Below are 13,590 nucleotides of genomic sequence, written 5' to 3'. Positions count from 1 at the left end.
TCCAGACTGTTGCCCTTGCAACTACTGAAAAGGCTGCTGCCCCTCTTCAGGAACCACACGTTTGTCTGGCCTCTGAACAGATACCCCTCCTAGAACTTAGAACTACTTAAACCTAACTAACCTAAGGACATCACACAACACCCAGTCATCACGAGGCAGCCGGCCGCGATGGTCTAGCGGTTCTGGCGCTGCAGTCCGGAACCGCGGGACTGCTACGGTCGCAGGTTCGAATCCTGCCTCGGGCATGGCTGTGTGTGATGTCCTTAGGTTAGTTAGCCTTAAGTAGTTCTAAGTTCTAGGGGACTTATGACCTAAGATGTTGAGTCCCATAGTGCTCAGAGCCATTTTTTTCATCACGAGGCAGAGATAGCAGATATCGTCTCGATAAATGAAGAAAAGGTAAGGTTAATTCTAACTGAAATGGGTGTTTTCAAACGAGGATTATCGTTTAAGATTGATGAGACTGAAGGTATTATGTTCAGCTGAATTTCGAGCTATGTGTATGGTACTCCATCTTACTGCCTTTCATTACATTTATAATTTTGATGATGGATCACACTGTTTGACTTATGTACAGTACTAGTTTTTTTCTTTTATGAGGCTTAATATTAACTACCACTGGGAAAAACGGTATTTCTGGCCAGGAGAAGTCTACTAGTATCAAACATACGTCTTAACTGGAGGAAGAAATTTGTGACAATGTATGTTTGGAGCACAGCATTGTATGGTAGTGAAACATGAAGTGTGGCAAAACCGGAACAGAAGAGAATCGAAACATCTGAGATGTGGTGCTACGGGAGAATGTTGAAAATTGGTGCACTGATAAGGTAAGGCATGAGGTGGTTTTCCGCAGAATCGGCGAGGAAAGGAATATATGGAAAACACTGACAAGCAGGGACAGGATGGTAGCACATCTGTTAAGACATCAGGGAATAACTTTCATGGTACTAAGGGGAGCTGTAGACGGCAAAAACTGCAGAGGAAGACAGAGATTGGAATACATCCAGCAAATAATTGAGGACGTAAGTTGCAAGTACTGCGTTGAGATGAAGAGATTCGCACAGGAGAGGAGTTCGTGGTGGGCCGAATCAAACCAGTCAGAAGACTGATAGGAAACAAAGCTTAATAAAACACTTAAAAAACTTTATATCAATGTATTTATTTCTGGGTGGTCAAAGTTACATTGTGTTTTTGAAATATTGACCACAAATGGAGTAGTACCTGACAGCTGCGGTGGAAATATAGGCCGGTCAATGGATCGCCAAATCCATGCTAACTTTGACAATGTATATCTTTTTACATTACTTCCTCCGCATTTTAGAAACTGTATTGTAATAATTAGCATGTAATCCTTTCATACAGGCCCCCATGTTCACCAACGTAGGGGTCACAGAAGCTAAAAAAGAGACTTGATAATCACATCCGAAACTGCAAATCGGTCAAAGGTTATCCGGTTTTACGCTTTCTATGTACGGTCTCTGCCTGTATCTGTCTAGCTGCTTGTCAGTAGTGCCGCAGTAAGAGGTAAAAGAGGAGTGGCTGGCTTGAAGGGACAGCAGCGGCTTCCGCTGTGGTAACCGCGGTGATTCATGGCGAGCATCGGCAATGCGGGCGGCGGGAAGCGGGCAGTACGGAGGACGTGAGGCGGCCACTGATCATTACGCCTTATCTGCCAGACGGCGAAGCCACGCTTCCAGTCGCCAACGGCCGGGTTTCCCCGGTGATCACCAATTACAGACGGCTGGTCGTCAGCTCTGGAAGAAATGACATTGGCTGCTGCAGAGTCTCACAAGAGAAGCTGACGGACCGGTCCTCTTCTACACTTTAGAGTATATATGCAGTGCCCAGACTAATTCGCAAAAAACACTTGCAAAAATCGACTATTAAAATTTCCGTGTGGTGTCGAGAGTAAAAATTTTTTCAACACAGCCGTCCGTACTGTAGCGTATTATTCTAATCCTATAATCACGAGGTTGCTCGTTCGTTTCTCTCTAAAGGCAAAATTTTTTCTTTTAATTACTAATCGCATGTAAATGCGAGTATTCATATTAAATTTGGGAACCAAAAATACCAAATATTTCCCTAACAAATGACAAAATTATATATTTCATAGATAGTGTAACATTTGTATTTATTCGTAATCTCTAGAAAGAAAAAATATTTTTTTTCTATTTGATCATTCGCATTCTTGTACCAAATTTCAATTTACTATGAATACTCGCATTTCCATGCAATTTGTAAATAAAAAATGCCAGTTTGACAAAAAATATGATTCCATACTTGTTAATTAGCATGTCAATTTGATAATAAATATAAAATGCATATAAAAATACAGTTGCATCTGGCGAGAATCGAACCAGCAACCTCGTGATAACCAGAGGCGCTATGCACACAGCTCTTTTTTCACTTTTTTGTACGTCGCTACTTACTAAATCAACTCAATCTTTGTTTACAAGGAATGACATTGAAAATTAAAAATAATACGGTCAACTGTTAGGTTCGAAAATTGTTTTACTTAACAGCGCTCGGAAACCTTCAAGTTTTTTCGAGTGTGTTTGAGAAGTGTACTGCTTTAGCAAACTGATGTCCCGGTTCTGGAACTTCAGTTACCGGAAAGTACAAAGGGAATCCTTTGATAGCCAGTCCCTTTGGGCCACTTTGTTTAGGCATTCAGAATGCTCTTCCTCTGTTCATTCGTTCTCTATCAGATTTCTTACGTAGCTCATTACAAAAGGAAGGACGATTACAGTCTGAGGTCCCATCGACGACGATATCATTAGAAACAGGAAGTATCAATTCGAATACGAATGGGCGGTGTCTACATTTGCCAGTTTACAATGTTGTTGTAAAGTCTGAAGAATATCCAATTAAAAATTACAATGTTGCCAGAGTTTTCTATACCAGACCGCATCTGACGGATGATGATAAAACGTTCTAATATTCGCAGTATCTCCGCAAATGAGTAGTTAGTTGGAATAATTTATGAGCCGTAGAAGCAATACAACATCCTGGTCGGTTATGTCTCGTTACAAACAAGGATAACACAGATGCTTAACGCGTTAATAGAGTCTTCGAGACTGAAACTATACGCAACGCGCTTACAGTTGCTCCTAATCACACCAAGAGTTCAACGTTCAGAGAAGGCTGAGCGTGATCATATAACAACAGATGTAGTTAACATGTTTTACCTACCGCCCACCTTTGTGTACATACATATATCACTAGCAAAATTTTCTAATCGCCCACCGGTTCAACAGTAATGGTGGTTTATAAAGTATAGTAAGGTAAATTATAAAATTTGTAAAGCAGGGTTACAGCAAGTTAAAGCATATAATAATAATTAATTGACAAATCTTCCTCAAAATTGTATAAAAATCTAATGAAAATGCATGTCTGTTATTTTAAGAGACTAGTTTTATTGGAGTGACAAGCTCTTGAGTATAGGGTCTTAACTTTTACATATGGACATACAGACCACTAGCGAGAGATATCACTTCTAACGAAGACGGTTTAATTCCGTCGAAACCATGGTAAAGGATATTTGAAAACCACCATTTATTGAAAATGGTTGGCTGTCTATTACGCATGCTATTTTAAACCCCCAGCAGCCTACCGCTCACCATGAAAGCTGGAACGTCCACTAGTGGGTGATAGGGGTCAGGTTGATAACGACTGTACAAAATGTAATCTCCTACTTTTTCGTACCAGAATAACCGTGCATTGTAACGCGCCAGGTTAGCCGAGTGCGCTAACGCGCTGCTTCCTGGACTCGGGTAGGCGCGACGGCCCCGGATCGAATCCGCCCGGCGGATTAACGACGAGGGCAGGGTGTGCCGGCCAGCCTGGATGTGGTTTTTAGGCGGTTTTCCACATCCTCTAGGTGAATACTGGGCTGGTCCCCCAAGTCCCTCCTCAGTTACACAGCTCGCAGACATCTGAACACTTTCGCACTATTCCATGGATTACACTAGTCGCAGACAGTTGGGTACACGGGGTGGCGGCAGGAAGGGCATCCGGCCACCCCTTCAACTAACATTGCCACATCCGATTAACCATGCCGACCCTGCGTATCCGCGGGAAAAACAGCACAAGCAAAATAAAGAAAGAAAGAAGGAATAACCGTGCATTACACCGACAGATGTTGAATCTTACTGTTTGTGACATGTAGAAGAATACACGATTGGAGGCTGAAAAATGTCGTAGCAACTAGTGACCACTATTTGATGAGTCATTGTGATAAGGACAGAAAATCATTCTATGAAGGCGAACTTTAATACGCCAGTTCTGCAGGTACATCCACATTAAATTACCGATAACGCTGACAGCCAACAAATAATGCTAACAACTCTGATTACAGGAAGATAATCCCATATATCATAACTGGTCTCGTGTGCACGCCTCTAATGTAAGTCACAGATTTAAAAAACTGAATCTCGACATGCCTTAATGACACCATCTCTAATTACAGGGTGACAGTCACTAGACAATATGAAATAAAACCGTCGTAACTTCTGAAAGGTTTGCGTTAGGACGTTTAAACTGCGCGGTTGGTCGCGGGGCATGATGGGGGTTATAATGCGCATTGTTGTTTGTTTCAGCGACGAGGCCCACTTTCATATGAATAGATTCGTCAATAAGCAAAGCTGGTGCATTTGGGGGACTGAGAATCCGCATTTCGCGACCTAGAAGTCTCTTCACCCTCAACGGGTGGCTGTGTGTTGTGCAATCTCCAGTCAGGACGGTACGCGAAGATTATGGAAGACGATTTCATCCCCATTATCCACAGTGACCCTGATTTCGACAAGATGTGGTTCATGCAAGGCGGAGCTCGACCCCATCGAAGCAGGAGAGTGTTTGAGTCCTGGAGGAGCACTTTGGGGATCGCGTTCTGACTCTGGGGCCCCGGAGACCACTGGCATGAGCCTAGATTGGCCGCCATATTCTCCAGATCTGAAAACATGCGACTCCTTTTTGTGGGGCTATATTAAAGACAAGGTTTACAGCAATAACCACAAAACCATTGGTGAGCTGAAAACAGTCATTCAGGAGGTCATCGACAGCATCTATGTTCCGACACTTCAGCGGGTCATGTAGAATTTCGCTATTCGTGTGCGCCACATAATCGCCAATGAGGGCAGGCATATAGAACGTAGTTCCGAATATCTGTAGCCACTTTTACATGTTCAATAAAGTGCATTTGTAGATAATTTATGTTTTTTTCATGCAGTTCGATAATCATCACCCTGTACATCAAAGTAAGCAAGGAAATTTTATGGTGAGACCAAACAAAATGTGTTACAACGCAATTTCTGTATCGCCAGTTGAAGAAATTAAAGATACTTGGACGTATTCTGCGGAAATGTTCCTTGGCAGGGCTGTAAGAATTCCAACTTGAACGCACGTGTAGCAGGACATCAATCATCAAAGCACGCGTTGTAATAACACGAAGAAACTATGTGAGAAACGAAATCAGTGAATGTTCCGATTTAAATGGGAGAAGTGTGTGGCTTGACAGTGCTGCGGGTAATGTGCAGAACTACAAATCCAGAGATCTGGGATCAGATCCCTGGCAGCTTCTACATTTTTTTTCTGGCAGTACTTGCGACTTGCACCTCTGACAAAGATTTGTTTACGTAAGGAAATAGCGTTCATAATGGTATGAATTCCTCATAAAATTGCAGACTCACTTATAACTGGGCGTTGTCCAAATAAACTTTCAGACTGGTGACTGCTTCAGTTTTAATTTTGCGTCCACCAATTGCGACTTATTCAGTAACTGGGGAACTGTTTACCTTTGGAACGCTTGATGAAATATCAGAGGACACCACAAGACAATGGAATTATAAAACAAGTAAATTATAAAAATGCTTCAAATGATACGCACGGGTTTATCTGCAAGCCAGATGTTCCTGATAAAGGTCGTCAAATTACCTCTGCAGTTACAAACTAGTAAAAGAGTGCGACGATTCTTCAACATAGTCAAGTTTAACGATACCCCTCTAGCATACCATCAATAGGCAAAAAAGAATTTAACGTATAAGCTGCAACCTCAATGCAGTCTTAGTGACCTCTTGTCCCTCAAAACATGGTTGCAGAGGATAGCGTTTAGATGAGACATTAATGTACACCGTGCGATTTCATTTTACTTTGTAATTTAAAGTTATTCAGTTCACCCCTGATATCATTCCTAATTTTGCCTAACGCTTAGATTAATTGTACATGGTGCGGTTTCATTTTTCTGTCTAATTAATAAATGTTAATCTACTAAATCATTTTACTGACTGGGTCACATATAAACAACAAGGTAGTAGAACTGATGCTGCAGGCATGAGATATCTCAGAGCAGTAAAAGGATGGAGTAGTCGAGACTGAATTATTACACCAGAAACGAAAAGGACATCTATCAGTTAGGAAATAAAATTCATGAGAACATAGGAAATTGTACTGAGCACATTATCAGGATGAGTAACCAAAGATTACCTCTCAAAACCACAAGATACAAAGTTAAAGGGTAAAGAAGTCAAGGAAGACTGACTTAAAGAAGGCTATCACAACAGGCAAATATCCAACATTTGAACTGTACAAGAACAACACGCAGTAGTTCCGTAGCATGACGGTGTGCAGGGGCAGATAGCAATTTCGTAAAAGTTCAGGATGCCTTATGTGCCAATTGATTACGGTTTCTAATAATGCTTGACAAATGCAATAACAATCTCGCCTTTAAATTACGAAAGTTCAAAATAATTATTTACACAGCGATGAAATGATTCCACTACCGACTAATAGTTGACTGATTAGGTTAGTACACAGTTTCAGCAATCGTTTACCATCAGCTACACACTACCATTTTCATGGAGCAGCAGATATTGTACTCTTTCTAATCTACTTGGAAAACATGTGGAATAATAAATTGCGTAAAAATTAACGCGTTACGAGGCTTCCTCGAGTATCCACATAAATGCCCATTTCGCTTTCACGAAGAAATTTCCCAGGAGACACAAATTTATTCATTCATGGCCTCTGGCACTACACGAAAGTAAATTTTTCCGAGCCCAGGCCATCGTTGAGCTTGATATGTTACTCCCACAGCGAAACAAAAATTTCGCTACATTGCAAGGCAGGGAGAAGAAGTAGACCTAAACTGAATACGCGAGCTGAGTTAACGACTGCTGTCTTTGTACCCTGACCAGTCTGTGTGGCGTTTCAGTGAAATCGCTTATAATAGCTTTTTAGGCGAATACTGGAGTGATTCCATACTTGAATGAGGTGCGCAAAACTGTTAACATAAGAAAAGACAGGGTTTGAATACTCACGACTCGTTCACACTAATGGTACTAGAGCAAATGATCGCCAGGTGCGGGACCTGTCACAGCTGCATAACGCCACAAAAAAAAGAGCAAAACCCTGCTATAATGTTCTATTCTGAATGTGAAAACACGTTCTCCCTGGAATGAGCGCATATTGCGCTGATGGATACCTCTCTCCGTCCTCTGAAAGTGTTCTTGGTAACTTTATTACAACCGACGGAAAACTTTTGCTGTTTGTGGCACTTTCCAGTCAGGAAAGGACACATTATGATCGTCTGTGATGATGATATGCATATACACCAGTTCGCACTCGTATTTATCTTAGTGAAGGTTCTGAAATGAACTGTTCATCTTTCTTCTCACAAAGAAAACTACTACTCAGTCTTGATCAATGCCGGCCGCTGTGGCCCAGCGGTTCTAAGCGCCTCAGTCCGGAACCGCGCTGCTGCTGCGGTCGCAGGTTCGAATCCTACCTCGGGCGTGTGCGTGTGTGATGTCCTTAGGTTAGTTAGGTTTAAGTAGTTCTAAGTGTAGGGGACTGATGACCTCAGTCCCATAGTGCTTAGAACCACTTGAGCCATCTTGATCAATATAATGTATATCTCAGGTGTGTTGACTTAATACATGCACCTATATGACAAAAAATAACCGGCCACCTACTAAAGGGCATTACTATGGGATGTGCCTATCATCCGCCTTTATGATGCCTTGAACTCTGTTGACGAAACTTTCAATGATGTGCTTGAATGTCTGTGGAGGCCTGAAAGCCCATTCTTCCTCAAGATCCGAAACCGGGGATGGTAAAGATGTTGGACGCTGGGATCTAGAGTGAAGTTGACGTTCTCACTCATCCCGACGGCGCTGCATTGGGTTGAGGTTGCGAATCTGGGCAAGCCAGTCCATTTCAGGAATATTATTGTCCACAAACCATTGCTTCCCAGATGTTGCTTTATGACAGGATGCATTGTCATGCTGATACAGTCAATCACTGTCTCCGGACTATTCGTCTACTGTACGCAGTAGATACTGCTGTAAATGTGTTCGTATCCATCAGCGTTTTGGGTTCCCTTAAGCGCAATAATAAGAACACACTCTACCACGAAAAACACACCTCCTCCTCCGTAGTTCACATGATGACCGGTAACTTCTCCACGCGTGCCACAGGACACAGCGTGATCCATGTCTCCAAATCACTCGTTTCCAGCGATCCACAGTCCAGCCGCGGCGATCTTCACACCACGTTAAGCGTCGCTTAGCGCTGATTACAGAAATATGTAGCTTCTGAGGAACCGCTCAACTAATGTACCCCAGTCCTTTAAACTCCCTATGCAGAGCCAATGTGCTAGCTGGACTGCTCGTAGTACTTTGCAACTCACGACTGATTCCTTCCGCAGATTTTACGCAACGTTTTACATCCATGCTCCGCAAGGTGCGGCGATCCCTGTCTGTGAGTACATGAGGTCTGCTTGATTTGTGGTTGTTCCTTCGCCTTTCCGCTTCGCAATCACACCAGCAACAATCGACTTGGGCAACATTAGAAGGGTTGAAATGACACTAATGGGTTTCTCAGGTGACATTCAACGATTAGTCGACTTTCGAAGAAACTGAGCTCTCCTGACCGATTCATTGTGCTCTTATTGTTTCTCGACTGATAACACTACACACCGACACTGGCAGATGTGACTGATTCAGAACATATGTCAGGATATACAAGGTGTGTCAGGTGGAAAGGTGCATGCTTTTATAGGTGATAATACTGGTGATTCTGAACAAAACATCTCAAAAGAACATATGCTCTTTTCCTAACGGTATCAGACGTACAGCTGTTTGAAAATCACGGGCGTACGTCGCATTGTCCTTCACCAGCACTGACATGCGAATACAACAGAAGCGACATTAGGATATATATAGTGTTGTCTTTACAGACGATTTCAGAATGGATGCAAAGGACGTATTTCTCGCTCGTACATGGAACGACGAGTGAGCTCGGTTCAGCAACACAACAGCTGTCTATACAAGCTGCAAAAATGCATTGCAACTGACGGCGGACTTTTTTAATACCTTCTGTTTGCAAATGTACACAATTAAATAAAACACTTGATCACAATGTTTCATTTATTATCACCAGCATATATCCTGTTTCCCACTGTTTTCATTACATTTCGCGGAAACTGTTAAAAGCATATGACTGTTTTGTTCAGAATAACTATCACCCTCAAAGCACGTGCCTTTTTTGCTGACTCAACCTGTAGAGTTATAGGCACTGTAAATTTATCGACGATCAACTTCTGTTGTCTTTGGTTCAATCCTGATGTTGCAGCTGACGTTTCTGGCACCTGTCACACCTGGTGTTGTGCTAATTAATTACTGACTGCTTGAGAGAGTCTGAGGCACTGAAACCCACTTTTTCCATATACACTACTGGCCACTAAAATTGCTACACCAAGAAGGAATGCAGATGATAAACGGATATTCCTTGGACAAATATATTATACTAGAACTGACATGTGATAACATTTTCGCGCAATTTGCGTGCATAGATCCTGAGAAATCAGAACCCAGAACAACCACCTCTGGCCGTAATAACGGCCTTGATACGCCTGGCCATTTAGTCAAACAGAGCTTGGATGGCGTGTACAGGTACAGCTGCCCATGCAGCTTCAACACGATACCTCAGTTCATCAAGAGTAGTGACTGGCGTATTGTGACGAGTCAGTTGCTCGGCCACCATTGACCAGGCGTTTTCAATTGGTGGGAGATCTGGAGAATGTGCTGGCCAGGGCAGCAGTCGAACATTTTCTGTATCCAGTAAGGCCCGTACCGGACCTACAACATGCGATCGTGCGTTATCCTGCTGAAATGTAGGGTTTCGCAGGGATCGAATGAAGGATAGAACCACGGGTCGTAACACATCTGAAATGTAACGTCCACTGTTCAAAGTGCCGTCAATGCGTAAAAGAGGTGACCGAGACTTGTAACAAATGGCACCCCGTACCATCACGCCGGGTGATACGCCAGTATGGCGATGACGAATACGCGCTTCCAATGTGCGTTCACCGCGATGTCGCCAAACACGGATGTGACCATCACGATGCTGTAAACAGAACCTGGATTCATCCGAAAAAATGACGTTTTCATAACATGTAAGCTTTCACGGCCGGTGTCTTCATTAATTAAAACTTTCGGCCTGAATTGCCGTGATCCATATATAAAACTGCTTCTCCTTCCTGACGACTCACCTCAGATGTTGCCCGCAGTAGGAAACGAAACGTCAGGAAGGAGAAGCAGTTTTATATATGGAACACGACAATTCAGACCGGAAGTTTTAATTAATGAAATGACGTTTTGCCATTCGTGCACACAGGTTCGTCGTCGAGTACACCATCGCAGGCGCTCCTCTCTGTGATGCAGCGTCAAGGTTAACCGCAGCCATGGTCTCCGAGCTCATAGCCCATGCTGCTGCAAACGTCGTCGAACTGTTCGTGCAGATGGTTGTTGTCTTGCAGACGTCTCCATCTGTTGACTCAGGGATAGAGACGTGGCTGCACGATCCGTTACAGCCATGCGGATATGTTGCCTGTTATTTCGACTGCTAGTGATACGAGGCCGTTGGGATCCAGCACGGCGTTCCGTATTACCCTCCTGAACCCACCAATTTCATATTCTGCTAACAGTCATTGGATCTCGACCAACGCGAGCAGCAATGTCGCGATACCATAAACCGCAATCGTGATAGGCTACAATGCGAACTTTATCAAAGTCAGAAACGCGATGGTACGCATTTCTCCTCCTTACACGAGGCATCACAACAACGTTTCACCAGGCAACGCCGGTCAACTGCTGTTTGTGTATGAGAAATGGGTTGGAAACTTTCCTCATGTTAGCACGTTGTAGGTGTCGCCACCGGCGCCAACCTTGTGTGAATGCTCTGAAAAGCTAATCATTTGCATATCACAGCATCGTCTTCCTGTCGGTTAAATTTCGCGTCTGTAGTACGTCATCTTCGTGGTGTAGCAATTTTAATGGCCAGTAGTGTATATGTTTCATATAACTGGACTTCTACTTATTCAACTCGGTAGCAACAGTTTCCAGGTACCTGTACTCCAGATGAGGAGTATGTTCCATAAAATAACACTTATGTAAAAGTATGTCATAAATGACTAAAGATGTTGCCCGTAAAAGATTCGCCCTCGGACCCGTCTGTTATTTTCTAAAATGGATGCCGGACTAGGGTTCGGTGTGTGCTGCTGAGTCAGTTACTTTTTCAAGGTGTAGATGCAGTATCCTTGAACGAATGTCGAACAACCCATCGAGCCCCACCTTACCGATTGCAGCGTAGGATGGCCTGGCCAGATAAATGGAGCAGAGGACTGCTGCTGACGTCACGGCGAAGGTCAACAGCCTGAACCCGCGAGCTGGCCTACCACGCGCCGCTGCCGTCTCTCACCCGGACTATTCGAACTCAGGCTGTCGCCAGTGTTCGCTCACGCACTGTTTTCAGCAATTTTCGTCGGTTGTGTGATTATACAAGAAGCTAAGAATTTGTCGAGAGATAACTGTTGAACAATGGAGCGTCAATGAATCATTGGAAAACAGTGATTGACATTTTTTAAAAAATAATCAATCTGGAAGATCGTAAATGAATGAATCTTTAATACTGCGTCACGCAAAAGCATGCCTTGAGCTCTTTCCTATAAATGCGCGTTGCGTGTGGTATGATACGCCCTGTTTCTTCCTGTCCGCTTGCTCTATGGTTACTGTTCCGGCCTGCCGCGTGTTCTACAGGGTCACAATGTGACACAAGGGAACTAAAACGGCTATCGAACAAAGACAATTCGTTTTCGCCGTAATCACAGAGCTAGTGCTAATTTGCTCAATGTATTCAAAAACATGTGTGTGAATTGCTAAGGGACCAAACTGTTTAGGTCATCGGTCCCTAGACTTACACACTACTTAAACCAACAAAACACACACACACACACACACACACACACACACACACACACACACACGACCGAGGGAGAACTCCGGCGGGAGGGGCTCAATGCATTCGGGGGATATTATAAGGCTATTTGAGGAGGTGGGATAGCACAAAGTAAAAAGGCTAATAATCAGAAGAAAGATTAAGTGTAATCATCAATGAAGCGCGTATAAGTTTACGCTGCAGCTTATTCAAAAATATGGTAAGCGAGTGAATGAATTAGCTGCCCATGGTGTTACCAGAGAATGGAAGAATGGCGAGGAAAACGTCATATGTGAGAAAGCGAACAGAGACAAAAAGACTCCAGTTCGCAAGCAGCCACGTTAAAACAGGGCGAGAGTGGTGAAACTGGTTTACATTTACTGATGAGAGCAACAAACGGATGATCTATGGCGTGGTGAAAGCCAAATAACGGCGAGCAGGCTAAACATTTGCAACCTACTGAGAAACACGGCGGGCGAGTTTATTGGTACGGAGGCTGCATTTCGTCATCTGATACGGCAGATATTATTTTCGCAAGCAGAAGTTAAACAAGCAAAACAGGGGTGCAGAAAGGTTGGAAATTAGATCTACATTCGAATTTTTGCAAGATAAAAAAAGAATGGTTTCTTCAAAACTGTCCCAAAGTTATTGATACACCTCTTTAGAGAATTTGCTGAAAGAGTTCGACGATCAGGAGTACTATAATCAACTCGGAAGATCTGCAGCGGCGAATGAAAAATAGGAACTATTTGGTCTGAGTAAATAAGAAAAATCGTTGGTAACACACAGGAATATTTGAAAGTGGCGCAAACAAACAAACACCGTCCGAACCGGCCTTGAAGACCTAATGGTACCGACCAGCCGCCGTGTCATTCTCAGATCTTAGGCGTCACCGGATGCAGACACGAACGGGCATGTGGTCAAGCACACCGCTCTCCCGGCCGTTGTCAGTTTTCGTCACCGGTGCTGCTACTCTCAATAAAGTAGTTCCTCAGTTGGCCTCACAAGGGCTGAGTGTACATCACTTGCCAACAGAAGTTATGAACGGTTTGAATATTAATCGTAACTTCTGCAGTTCTAAGACACACAGGGGGCGCAGAAGGGGTTACATGGCGCCCGTTAGCGATGTCGTCGGATTAAACTACTGACACATACCAGATATATGACCAAAGATTCTCTCTCTCTCTCTCTCTCTCTCTCTCTCTCTCTCTCTCTCTCTCTCACACACACACACACACACACACACACACACACACACACACACACACAGAGAGAGAGAGAGAGAGAGAGAGAGAATTGCCCTGACACTTGAAAATCTAA

At 43.5% G+C, this 13,590-nt stretch overlaps 1 protein-coding gene across 1 annotated transcript in view; it reads right to left on the bottom strand.

Annotated features, from left to right (window-relative positions):
* The window catches only part of LOC126175634 (endothelial PAS domain-containing protein 1), a 702,263-nt gene that overhangs the window by 579,809 nt on the left and 108,864 nt on the right, over positions 1–13,590 (bottom strand). The gene's annotated exons all lie outside the window — the stretch shown is intronic.

The sequence above is a fragment of the Schistocerca cancellata genome, chromosome 1, assembly GCF_023864275.1.
Source record: "Schistocerca cancellata isolate TAMUIC-IGC-003103 chromosome 1, iqSchCanc2.1, whole genome shotgun sequence".
NCBI classification, from domain to species: domain Eukaryota; kingdom Metazoa; phylum Arthropoda; class Insecta; order Orthoptera; family Acrididae; genus Schistocerca; species Schistocerca cancellata.
Note: the sequence above shows the minus strand (reverse complement) of the source record. Positions and strands in the feature narration are given on the sequence as shown.